Genomic DNA, 12,609 nt, shown 5'->3' with positions numbered 1-12,609 from the left:
GCGGTCTCAGTGCTGTGTTTGGCTCGGAAGCCAGATTGTGAGGAGTCGAGGGATTTGTTGGTTTAGAGGAAGGCGGCGAGCTGGTTGTTGACAGCTTTCTCGATTACTTTGGCCGGGAATGGAAGGAGCGAGATGGGGCGGTAGTTTTTGAGTTCGGTGGGGTCCGCTGTGGGTTTTTTCAGAAGGGCGCTTAGTTCGGCGTGTTTCCAGCTTTCCCGGAAGGTGGCGGAGTTAAGGGTGCAGTTGATGACGTCTCGGAGGTGTGGTGCTATGATGGAGTCAGCTTTGTTGAAGATGTGGTGAGGGCATGGGTCTGTGGGGGATCCTGAGTGGATGGAGTTCATCAGGCGGATGGTGTCCTCAGTGGAGATTGGGTTCCAGTCATTAAGGATGTTCAAGGGGGGTGAAGGTACGGCGGAAGGTTGGGTGGGTTGGTCTCCGGGTTGGTTGTCGAAGCTGTTGTGGATGTCTGCGATTTTGTCGTGGAAGAACGAAGCTAGGGAGTCACAAAGGGCTTGGGAGGGAGTGATGTCGGTAGAGTTGGCAGCGGGGTTGGTAAACTCTTTGACGATGTTGAATAATTCCTTGCTGTTGTGGGCGTTGTTGTCGAGTCGGTCTTTGAAGGCGGCTTTCTTGGCAGTCCGGATCAGTTGGTGGTGTATGTGAGTGGCGTTTTTGAAGGCGTCCCTGGTACTGGTGTTTGGGTCTTTTTTCCATGCCTTCTCAAGGGAGCGACAGCGTTTCTTGGATTTCTTAAGATCATTGTTGAACCAGGGGGCGTTTTTGTTGCCTAGTTTGATTTGACCTTTTCTCAGGGGTGCTAGGTTGTCGGCGCTGTTGGTTCACCATTGAGTGAGGTTAATGGCTGCTTGGTTGGGGTTCGAAGAGTGGGCAGGGGGGTTTTGAAGAAGCGATGAGGAGATCTGGTCGATGGTGATTTTGTTCCAGTTTCTTCGCATAGTAGGTTGAGGATGGTTGTGGGTTGTGGGCTTTTTGTAGAAAAAGTGAACGCAGCTGTGGTCCGTCCAATGGAGAGCTGTGGTGTGACTGAAGGAGATATGTTTGCTGGAGGTGAAGTGGGGGAGCTGCAGAAGCGATGTGGGGGAATTCTTTGCCACCATAAACTCCGCCTTTGGTGGGGGGTGCTGGTTTGTATCCTTCCTTCCCTATTTCTCTCACAGATCGAGATCATAGACTGAGAAGGTCACTATGTGATATTAGCAGGCAAACTGGATGGTAAAGACATAGACTTAGTGAACATTTATTTCCCCAATGTGGGCCAAACTATCATTCCTATTCTCCCAAACTGTCTTGTCACCCAAATACATCATTACTCTGTGTTACTTTGAGGAGATTTTAACTGCATGGCTGGTGTCACTTTAGCCCACATCCCCACTACATAAACTGCCCACGCATTTCGATGTTGGATTAACAATTGAGGATTTGTTGATACCTGGAGAACCTTAACTCTTCAATTCTTATTACTTGGGTACGCACAAGCTATCAGTATACTTTAATACTTTCTTATGCTCGGCTAGCGTACATGCGAGAGCAAGAAGGGTCGAATGTCTGGTGAAAAATACTGTGACCACCACCCGTTATTACGGATTCTGGCCTGGGCGTTGTCCAGACCCCGCACTGCGACATGCAAGCTCAATACTGCGAAGCTGATGACCCAGTCTTCAGATCTACCCTAGGGAACGTGATCAGTAATTACTTTATGGAGAATACAGGTCCAACTTCTACACTAGCGTAGTGGGAGGCATTCAAACTAGTGCTACGTGGTTGCAGCATCTCAGCAGTAGTAGGGACTCGGACCCAGCTTCATACTTAGATCAAACACTTGGAGCACCTCTTAATAAAACCGGATCTACCAACGGAGGGAGCACAGGTGCTGCATGACACACTGAGAGCAGAAAGGGAAAAACTCCTCAAACTAGTGGAGCAACTCCTGGCATACGATTATCGAGCATATAAAAAACTAGGGCACACATAGAATATTATAAATCCGGCAGATTACTAGTGTGGCTGGCCAATCCTGATAGACAGTGTCCCCAAATACTGCAGATGCAAAACAAGGGGAAGGTAACCTTGTTTACAGGTATGCCGCGATTAATACGGCCTTTGCTGTCTATTATTCTAACATCTATGGGTGCTCTGATGTGGACCCAACCCAGCCAGTGTAGGATTATGCTCTATCTGCAAGTACGAAGCAATGTCACCGGTAGCGGCTGCATCCCTAGGATGTGATATCCCAATCCAGGAAGATATGGGTTGATTAAAGCCCTGGGCAAGGTACCAGGCTCAGATGGCTTGACCCTGGAATTTTATTCATCTTGTGCAAACTCGCTTCCCCCAATCTTGACTACACTGTACAATGCAGCAAAAACTGTGGGGGAACTACCACCAATGAAGGGAAAGTCCCTGTTTGTTCCAATCCACAAAAAGGGTAGAGTGATAAGATACCATCCTATAGACTGCTCTCCATATTATATGTAGATTATAAACTACTTAGTAAATTGTTGGTGACTGGGCAACCATACAGGTGATCTTATTCACACGGATAAAATGGGTTTTATACCTAAACGCAGTTTGATCCCTAACATTCGCCAAATACTCCATACCTCATTGGTGGACTATCCTAGAGCACTAGTGATCAACACTGACACAGAGACAGCATGTGACTATCGGCGCTGAGACTTTCTTGATGCTACTCTGGCCAGCATGGGACTGGGGAATGGCTTCATCAGCTGGACACGTCTGCTATATTTGCCCCTGATGTCTCCGGTCCGAAATGGGGTGCAATATCAGCACCCTGTAGGGTAGAGGCCATTGCCACACAGGGTTGCCCGCTGTCGCCAGTGCCGTTTGCCTTGGCTCTTGAGCCCCTGGCCCTGACACTCTGCACCATCCATCATTATCGAGGAATAGTGATTGACGACCACCCCATCTATATCCCCCTATATGGAGAGGATCTATAAGTGTACCGGCGTGGGGAACACGCAAATGTGGATCACGCATTTAGAGCTTTGGATGATTTTAGCCAGACGTCGAGAGTCCAGGTGAATTGGGATAAGTCAAATGCATTCTCGATACATGCTCTGACACCAGCCACCATTCTGCCAGAAATGGGGGAGGATCTCTGCTCGGAACCAGTCACATTATGCTTTCTGGGCATTCATATTTACTACAACTTGGCCGATCTTGAGCAATCTTCAACTGGCACTGATTTTTGCAGACATCCATACATTTCTGGCTAATATTTCCTCTATCAGTCGCAGGCAGGGTGATACTGTGAAGGTGGTTTTCCTTTCCAGTCTCTTTCATTACTTTGCAGCTCGCCCAAATTGGCAAACAAAATCCATCTTTTTGGAGATTAACAGCCTATTGCTATACCTCATATAAGGCACAGGATGTCGTAGACTGGCATTAATCAAACTACGGCTCCCCACTGATGGAGGTGGGTTAGCGGTCCCTGACTTGGAGCTTTATTGCCTGGCGGCGCACCTGAAATGGGCAGCTTACGGACGACATTGTCGATGGGGGAGAGGGGCATGATAGAGACTGGCGTACACTTTCTCTACGCCAGTACCATGCTATGAGCCAGATTGATTAGCCCTAATGCTCAAACAAGCAAATATCTGATCTTTTGCTGGACATCCTGCAATTTCAATGGGCCTGGGTCTTGCAGCGAACACAAATGAGGGTTCCGTGTGCGAAGTACCTTACACTGTCGGCATTACTACATCTCTCGCTTGAGGGATATTGGTCTAGGTTGTTGGATAGAAAGGGTATGATAGTGCTATGGAGTGGGTAACAGGTGGAAAACTAAGGAACTTTGTGGAACTCGCAAACAAATATACTCTACCTTCCCACCACTATTTACTGTATGGATCAGTGGCGGCAAACATGCGGAGGCCATGGGGAGGACAGGCAAGAACCCCCAAAACAGAGGGGAAGAAACCATGTGGAAATAACGCCAATCCACAATGTGGGGGGCGGGTGGGGGTAGAGATCTGAGAAGTTCCTGAAGAGCCAGTTGTTACACAGCTGTAGAAGGCCCAGCAAATCCTTGCATCTGTAACACTATTCAAAGCATCACATAACAAAATTCCATAACAGAACACAACATGACCAATGTCTGTACACTGCCGTATTACATCATATAACAATAAACAGTAAAGGCATCCTATCTGCAGAGGCTACACATCTTTGCCCCTTTTTAACACCACACACAGACATACACACACACAGAACCACAGTGACACTACCACACACAAAATAGGACAATAAATCACCACAGTGACACTACCACACACAAAACAGGACAATAAATCACCACAGTGACACTACCACACACAAAACAGGACAATAAATCAACTCAGAGAACCAGAAAAAAGCAATACCCAAGGAAAATATGAAAAACTAACCAGATGCCACTCAGTCAACATGTAAGAGGAGCGTATCTTTTAGGCACTTTGATAACACGAGAACTCCCTCTTAACCAAGAACTCTGCACCATTCCCTGCAACAGACACGTGGTTGTCACTTACATGTTTTTAGCTTTCATTCTCACATTTTCCATTTCTAGCCACTCTTGTCATATTTCACCATTGTCCATTCGAACCACGAATAGCATTGCCTCTAACCTCGAAGACTCTAACAGGATCTCTAGATTTCGAAGATGCATCTCTTAGCAAAATGGTGTCTTCCTGACACGTGCCAAATCAATCATTGCGATTTTGACCTCCTGGACATATTTTTCCTTACACCTCACGTCCCTTTGACACCGAGCAACACTGTTTGTCTCTCAATTTCCCGGCATCATCACTTGCTGTAGACATTCATCACATCCTTGATCCATCACCTCCATCTTCAAAAAGGACACAATGAGGACACCTCTTTCCTCCCCCTCATGAGTGTGAAAGGTGCTTTACCAGAGATCGAAATAGGGACACAACGAGGACACCTCTTTTCTCCAAGTCATGAGTTTAAAAGTTGCTTTACCAGAGATCAAATGAGGGAAACACAGGGGACACCTCTTTTCTCCACGTCATGAGTTTAAAAGGTGCTTTACCAGAGATCAAATGAGGGACACAACAAGGACACCTCTTTTCTCCCTCTCATGAGTGTAAAAGGTGCTTTACCAGAGATCGAGTGAGGTGTACAGCTATAATCCCTCCATAAATATCTGGTAGTTACTTCACAGTCAACTCTAGATGTCACCGCGCTCCGGATACACTCCACTAGAAACCTGTTGAAGCTCTCCACTTTTAGTTGGCCTAAGGGTGGTACAATGGCGTGCATAAATGTTTCACTCCACATTTGCCTAAAATCTCTGTCATGGTGGAAGAAGTAAATTGAACTCCATTGTCAGTGAGCAGCTCCTCGGGAGTCCCTTCTCTTGTAAACACTTCACATCCAAAAGGAATCACAGAGTTTGTGTTGGGTTCGGCTATACCACGTACTTCCACCCGCCTGAAAAGATGATCCATCATGACAATAAAGTATCTCATATTGGAAGGTAATACATGAAAAGGGTCGGAAAAAAAAATCAACCACAACTCTCTGCCACACCTTACCAGGACATGAAACAGGCACAGCAGTGCACACAGAGGTCACCAAATGTTTATCACTCAAACAGCATGGTGCACAATTTCTCACTAATCCTTCTACCTCCACATCCACTCCAGGGCACCAGAAATCATTTCTTATCCTACGCTTAGTGGCACTCATACCCAGATGGCCTACATGAGCTGTCTCCAAAATCTTTTGGTGGAAACATCCTGGGGGAATTAACTTATTACCTCTTACCAACAATCCTCCTTCCAAAGATAACTCATCCGCCACCTTGCAATAAGATTACAAAGAATTCTCAAAAGTTTTTTCCCTCTGCCCCCCAAATTTCCCAAAAATCATGACCTTGGTCAATACAGTATCCTCCCTCAACCGATCACACAATTCCATTAAATTGGAACAAATGACCAAATCTTCAACTTATGCAATGATACATGCCTCAATTTCTTCCTGTAAATCTACTGAACACAAATGTAATGGTAACCAAGACAGAAAGTCCACTCTAATGTTCTTTCCTCCTGTAATATGAAGCACACTAAAACTCCAATAATTTGATAGATACTCTGGCTGAGGATCTTAATTTGGATCCTAGACAAAATAGCAACGAGTGGTCTGTGATCGGTCCACAAGCTAAATTTTCTTTTCAAGAGATATGGCTTACACTTGCCGACACCCCAAACGCATTCCAACATATCACTTTCTATTACAGAATATTGTGTTTCCAAATCTTTCATGCTTCTGGAAGCAAACCCTACAGAGACTTCCGTCCCATCCATTACTTGTAGCAAAGAAAATCAATGCCCTATTGTAGGAAACTGGCTATATATATACTACACAAAAATGAGGTATAGTGTGTATAGAGACCAAGTGAACCCAGAGGTAGGAAGAGGTTAAAGTTAGATAGCACCTTACTCTCTAAATTGGTAGCTTGGTCGAGCAGTAAGGCAGTATCAGAGGACAGTGTTAAGCATTTGATGTACACACTCAGCAGATGGCAAATAAACATGGCACAGGTATGCATTAAATATTTTTCAGCAATAAGTTACTGGACATAGAACAGTTTGAAAATGCAATAGAAATTGTACTTTGTTTGATTTACAGGGTATGCAGAAGGATGCAACAGTTAGCAAATACAGTACATTGAAATGAATATGCTTTTATAGTAAATTACAGGTAAGTTATTTTCTACGTTACTTTTCTTACTCAAAGCAGGATACTTAGATTCAGCACTGGGACATTTCCTGGAAACAGGTACGTAAATAAGTTTTGGTTATTCACATGATTTTTAAAGAATATTTTTAGGTTTCAAAACTCCACACTTGGAAAGTTTTTGGAGAAAAAGTGTCAATGCTATCCTATGGAGAGAAAACAGGTTAACAGTCCATAGGTAAGTAATTGACTGTGGGAGTTAAGGTTCTGGGGTTAGACTCAGGGGTCCCCCAGGGTCAGTGTTGCACTATTGTTACACCCTTAGCGGCACTGGGGCGGCGGGGTGCAGAGTGTTGAGGCCCACTGTTATCCAAAGGGGGACAGGGGGTCTCCGGATGGTGGCTGCTGGCAAGCAGGTCACTGGGTTGTGAGAGCAAAGCTCCTAGGGTTAAGGTCAGGGCAAATGGGGAAACAAAGTAGCACAAAAGGTGCACCCTCAGCGGCACTGGGGCGGCCGGGTGCAGAGTGCTGATTCGACGTTGGGCGCCCAGTTTTTTTCTATGGAGAACCTCAGGCAGGGAGACAAAGGACTTCTGGGTGCGACCACCACTGGGAGAGGTAAGTTGGGAAGTTAAGGATTGGTTAGGCACAGTCGGTTTGGGCACACAAGGCCGCGGGGCGTCGGGTGCAGGGGTGACTTCTGGGGTCGGATCTTCTTACCAGCTCCTGGTCGCGTTTAAGGGGGCCTTCTGGATTTAGGCTGCATTCGTCAGCTGGAGGCTTGAGGCAGGTCAGGGGGTCACCTGATCTCGGGTCAGGCTCGCCATGGTGACCTCCATGTGGTATATTTCCACTCGAGTTCGGGCCTGGTTCGGCGGGTGCAGAGTGGGCTGCATTTACGTCCCCTGACTGCTGCCAGGGGTTGCTGTTTGAACAAGTCCAGTGTTCACAAGAGGTTCAGTCTTTAAAGTGAAGGCAGGCAGGTCTTCCGTGGTTTTGAGGTTACTGGCTGCAGGACACACCGGGATTTCGCAGGAGCAGGTTCGAGGGGTGACAGGCCTGTAGGACTGGGGCAAGTTAGTGGGCGCTGTCCTCTTGTTAGCTCTGCACGGCTCTTCGGTCCTTCTCCTTATCTTCTTTTCTTGTCATTTCTGGATCTGAGGAAGCAAGGTTCAGGGTGCCCCCTTAATACTAGATTTAGGGATATTACAGGTAGGTAAAGGGCATGGACCATTAGGTCCATTCCCAGGGGTGGGTACACCCCCTATTCTGCCACTCTCCAGTGGGAGGGCGGCTGGAGCCTGTCCCTGGTTGGCTGGGTCCCCCATCCTCAAGATGTCCGGGACTCGAGGCTGTGCTTCAACCCGCTTCCCCCACCTGAGAGGTGGAGTCGGCAACACCCCTCTTCCTCACTTGTTTTTCCCGCCCAAAGTGGGGGGTAGAACCACTAGGGACCAGTTGCTGAAAGCAGCAAATTGTCTGGAGAGGCTCACAAAGGCGGTATGCCTTTGAATCTTCTCCTTCGTGAACCCTGCCCATCCTGGGGGAGGAGGCTTGGTACCTCGTCCCAGGATGTGCATTGTTTCAGGTACCCGAGAGCAGCAAGCTCTCGACCCAGAGGTCCCGAAACATGTCAATTGGTGGCAGCCTAAGCAGCCACTCAGTCAGGTCACTAGGAGTTGGTTGAGTTTCAGGGGCATCTCTAGGATTCCCTCTTTGGTGCATTTTACATTAAATCCCACACTGGCATCAGTGTGGGTTTTATGTGCTGAGAAGTTTGGTAACAACCTCTCAGTCTTTAGTGTAGCCATTATGGTGTTGTGGATTTCGTGATGACAAACTCCTAGCACCATATACTCTTAATGGCAGCACTGCACTTACAGTGCCCTGGAATGGCCCTGGGCACAGGGCTCATGCACTTGTACCCTCACCACTGGCATAGGGCAGCCAGCTAGAGGGGTGACTGATCTATGCCAGGGCAGTGGTTTGTGAGCAGGGCACACAGAGATGTTTGCCATATCGACTCTTCACTTTGTTCTGTACCAAGACACACAGCCTTCAAAGGCAGTGTGTGAGTGTCAGGGTACAGGGCCTCTAAGGGTGGCACAATAAGTGGTGCCGCCCTTAGGGGTCTTTTCTGGTCACAGTGCCCTTGGTACATGTGGTACCATTTACTAGGGGCTGACATGTGGCCAGAGATGCCAATTGGGGTTAGGCTTCATAACAGTTTTAGGGAAGAAACATAGGCCCTGGGTACCTGATTAGCAGGAGCCCAGGGCACACTCAGTCAAAGAACATCAGCAATTCATCAAAAAGTGGGGGCATACCATGCAAGAAAGAGGGCACGTTCTCACACAACCCCCCCCCAAACGAAAGAAGATTAGACTAACCTTTCTCTAGAGAGTCTTCATTGTGTAAGTGGAAGAACCTGGAAAGTCCATCTGCATTAGCATTGGCAGTCCCAGGTCTGTGTTCCACTTCAAAGTCCATTCCCTGTAGGGAGATGGACCACCTCAACATTTTAGGATTTTCTCCTTTTATTTGCATTAGTCATCTGAGAGGTCTGTGATCAGTTTGAACTAGGAAGTGAGTACCAAACAAGAATGGTCTCCCCTTCTTCAGGGACCAAACCACAGCAAAGGCCTCCCTCTCAATGGCGCTCCAACGCTGCTCCGCGGTGAGACGCCTTCTGTTTATAAAAGCAACAGGTTGGTCTTGGCCTTCCTCATTGGTCTGGGATAGGACCGCTCCTATTCATAGCAGAGGAATCAGTCTGCACTATGAACTGCTTGGCATAATCTGGAGCCTTCAGAATTGGTGCTGAGCACATTGCTTCTTTCAGGGAGTCAAAAGCCTTTTGACAACTAACTGTCCAGTTTACCTTTATGGGCATTTTCTTGGAGGTGAGTTCTATGAGGGGAGTCACAACGGACCCATATCCCTTCACAACCCTCCTGTGGTACCCAGTCAAGCCAAGGAATGCCCTGACCTGGGCCTGGGTTGTTGGAGATGCCCAGTCCAGGATAACCTGGCTCTTGGGCTGTAAGGGTTGTACCTGGCCTCCACCAACAAGGTGGCCCAACTACACCACAGATGCCCTGCCCTAGCTGGCATTCGGATGCCTTGATGGTTAGGTCTGCAGTTTGCAGGGCTTTTAAAACCTTCCCAAGGTGGATCAGGTGATCCTGCCAGGTGGAACTCAAGACAGCAATACCATCAAGATAAGCTGCACTAAAGGACTCCACCCCAGTCAGGACTTGATTCACCAACCACTGGAAGGTGACAAGGGCATATTTTAAACCAAAGGGCATAACAGATTTCTCATGGTGCTAATAGTGCTCTAACAGTGAAGCAGAAAAGCAGTGAGTACGCACACATTACTAATTGATCAGAACAAATCTCAGTAGCGTTAAAAGATTTTTCAAATTGTATTAAACAGCAGTTCAGAATGCACAGTTCATTGTGCACATATTATTCATACAGCAGCGTAGTGTGTACAGATTCCAGAGTACAGTGAACATCACTCAAGTGTACGCTGATTTCTCCTCGAGTAGTAAAAGGCTTTGCAGCGTCCCATTATTTTCCAAGGTGTAGCAAACAGTGGTGCAGTGTGCACATATTTCTCATAGTGCAGTAAACAGCTGCATGCAATGCTTTATCATAGTCAATTACAAGTAATGAAGCGTAACACAGAGCGTAGTAAAAAGCAGTGCAGTCTGCACAGATGCATCAGTACAACAAAAAGCAGTGCAGCCCATATATTGCGGTCACACAGAAAAAACAGTGTGGTGTGAACAGATTACTCAGTGTAGTAAGACGCAGTACAGTGTGCACAGATCCCTCATATTGTCGTATGATGCAGTGCAGCATGCACAGATTTCTTAAAGTGTAGTAAGACGCAGTACAGTGTGCACAGATTCCTCATATTGTCGTATGATGCAGTGCAGCATGCACAGATTTCTTATAGTGCAGTAAGATGCAGTGCAGCGAGAACAGATTTCTTAAAGAGTAGTAAGATGCAGAACAGTGTGCACAGATTCCTCACATTGCAGTATGATGTACCGCAGCGTGCTCATATTTCGTAAAGTGTAGTAAAAGCAGTGTGCACAGATTCCTAAATGCAATGAAAAGCAGTGCAGCCTGCACAGGTGTCTCCCAGTGCAGTAGGATGCGGTGTAGAATGCATGGATAGTGCAGTACAGATCAGTGCAGTGGCACTGATTCCTCACAGTGCAGTAGTATATAGAGCAGCATGCACAGATTCCTCACAGTGCAGTAAGATGGAGAGTAGTGTGCACAGTTTCCTCACAGTGCAGTAAGATGCAGTACTGTGCACAGATTCCTCATAGTGCAGTAAAATGCAGTGCAAAAGTGCAACAGTGCAAGGATCCCCTCTTTAACACAAATGATGCCCACAAACACCCCCAGGGCGGGAAGGAAAGCCCCCCAGGGCCCCCGGATAGAAGAGCCCAGCTCAGTCCCAGGGGCCCCGGATAGAAGAGCCCAGCTCAGCCCCAGGGGCCCCTGGATAGAAGAGCCCAGCTCAGCCCCAGGGGCCCCTGGATAGAAGAGCCGGCTCATCCCCAGGCGCCCCCGGATAGAAGCGCCCAGCTCAGCCCAAGGACCCCTGGAAAGACTAGCCCAGCTCAGCCCCAGGGGCCCCCGATAGAAGAGCCCAGCCCCAGAGGCCCCCGTATAGAAGAGCCCAGCTCAGCCCCAGGGCCCCCGGATAGAAGAGCCCAGCTCAGCCCTAGGGTTTCGGATAAAAGAGCCCAGCTCAGCCCCAGGGCCCCCGGATAGAAGAGCCCAGCTCAGCCCCAGAGGCCCCCGGTTAGAAGAGCCCAGCTCAGCCTCAGGGCCCCTGGATAGAAGAGCCCAGCTCAGCCCCAGGTCCCCGGATAGAAGAGCCCAGCTCAGCCCCAGGGCCCCCCGGTTAGAAGAGCCCAGCTCAGCCGCCCAGGGGCCCCCGGATAGAAGAGCCCAGCTCAGCCCCAGGGGCCCCCGGATAAAAGAGCCCAGCTCAGCCCCAGGGCCCCCCGGATAGAAGAGCCCAGCTCAGCCCGGCTCCTGCAGAGATTCCCTCCAGGATTATTCAGTCTATTTCTTCAAACACAGCAGAAGGTGCTGACAATCTCCTACCTGAGCAGAGACCTGTGCAGACGTGTCCAGGCTCTATCCTCCTCCTGGGAGGATGATGGTGGGGGGGGGCAGATCTGGACTCTGAGGGGGACAGGGGCAGATCAGGGGTCTGATGGGGTGGTCTGAAGATGAAGGTAACTGCCCACCAGACAGACAGGGCTCCTTCATCCTCTGCAGCAGTCTGGATACAGAGCAGATGGAGGAAGTGATGTCAGCACCGCTGCTGGTGCTGTCTCTGCCACCGCTGACCCGGAAGAGAAAACTCTTCACCCTTTTATTCCATGTGTAGCTTTGTGGATTTCATCAGCAGGCGAGGAGCGCCCTCTGGTAGCCGCTGACGGAACCGCCGCCTCCAGGCTCCAGCAGTGAATACTTTTCACACAAACAAGCATTTATACCTGTAAAGACCTGGGATTTCAGATGTCACAGACGTGAATGTTTTTAAGGGTCAGACAGTTCAAGTACAGGGCCTCACACTTGGTTGCTGCTGTAGAAAAGTATTTGTAGCTTCCCTTCAGATGAGCATCTTCCAAACACCGATGTAAAGGACTTAAGAGTATTTACAGAAAGGTGGCAACTAGAAGTGACAGTCTGAATTTCAATGAATATATCTGTATTTCAATGAATATATCAATATTTCAATGAATATATAAGTATTTTGGTTAGTTTTGCAATCAAAATGGACAGTGTATTAATTTTTTTAAATTATCTATTTGTAGTTTTTTTCAAATCCACAGCGTGGTA

General features: G+C 48.0%; 1 protein-coding gene across 1 annotated transcript in view; it reads right to left on the bottom strand.

Annotated features, from left to right (window-relative positions):
- The window catches only part of LOC147737332 (uncharacterized), a 28,975-nt gene extending 16,852 nt beyond the window's left edge, over positions 1 to 12,123 (bottom strand). Inside the window, exon 1 of the mRNA XM_086925095.1 lies at positions 11,866 to 12,123. The gene's annotated coding sequence lies outside the window, so the exon portion shown is untranslated. The remainder of the gene's footprint in view (positions 1 to 11,865) is intronic.
- Between the last annotated feature and the right edge of the window lie 486 nt (positions 12,124 to 12,609).

The sequence above is a fragment of the Lissotriton vulgaris genome, chromosome 1_1 (genome assembly GCF_964263255.1).
Source record: "Lissotriton vulgaris chromosome 1_1, aLisVul1.2, whole genome shotgun sequence".
Taxonomy (NCBI): domain Eukaryota; kingdom Metazoa; phylum Chordata; class Amphibia; order Caudata; family Salamandridae; genus Lissotriton; species Lissotriton vulgaris.
The sequence above is the reverse complement of the archived record's forward strand: the minus strand, read 5'-3'. Positions and strand labels throughout refer to the sequence as shown.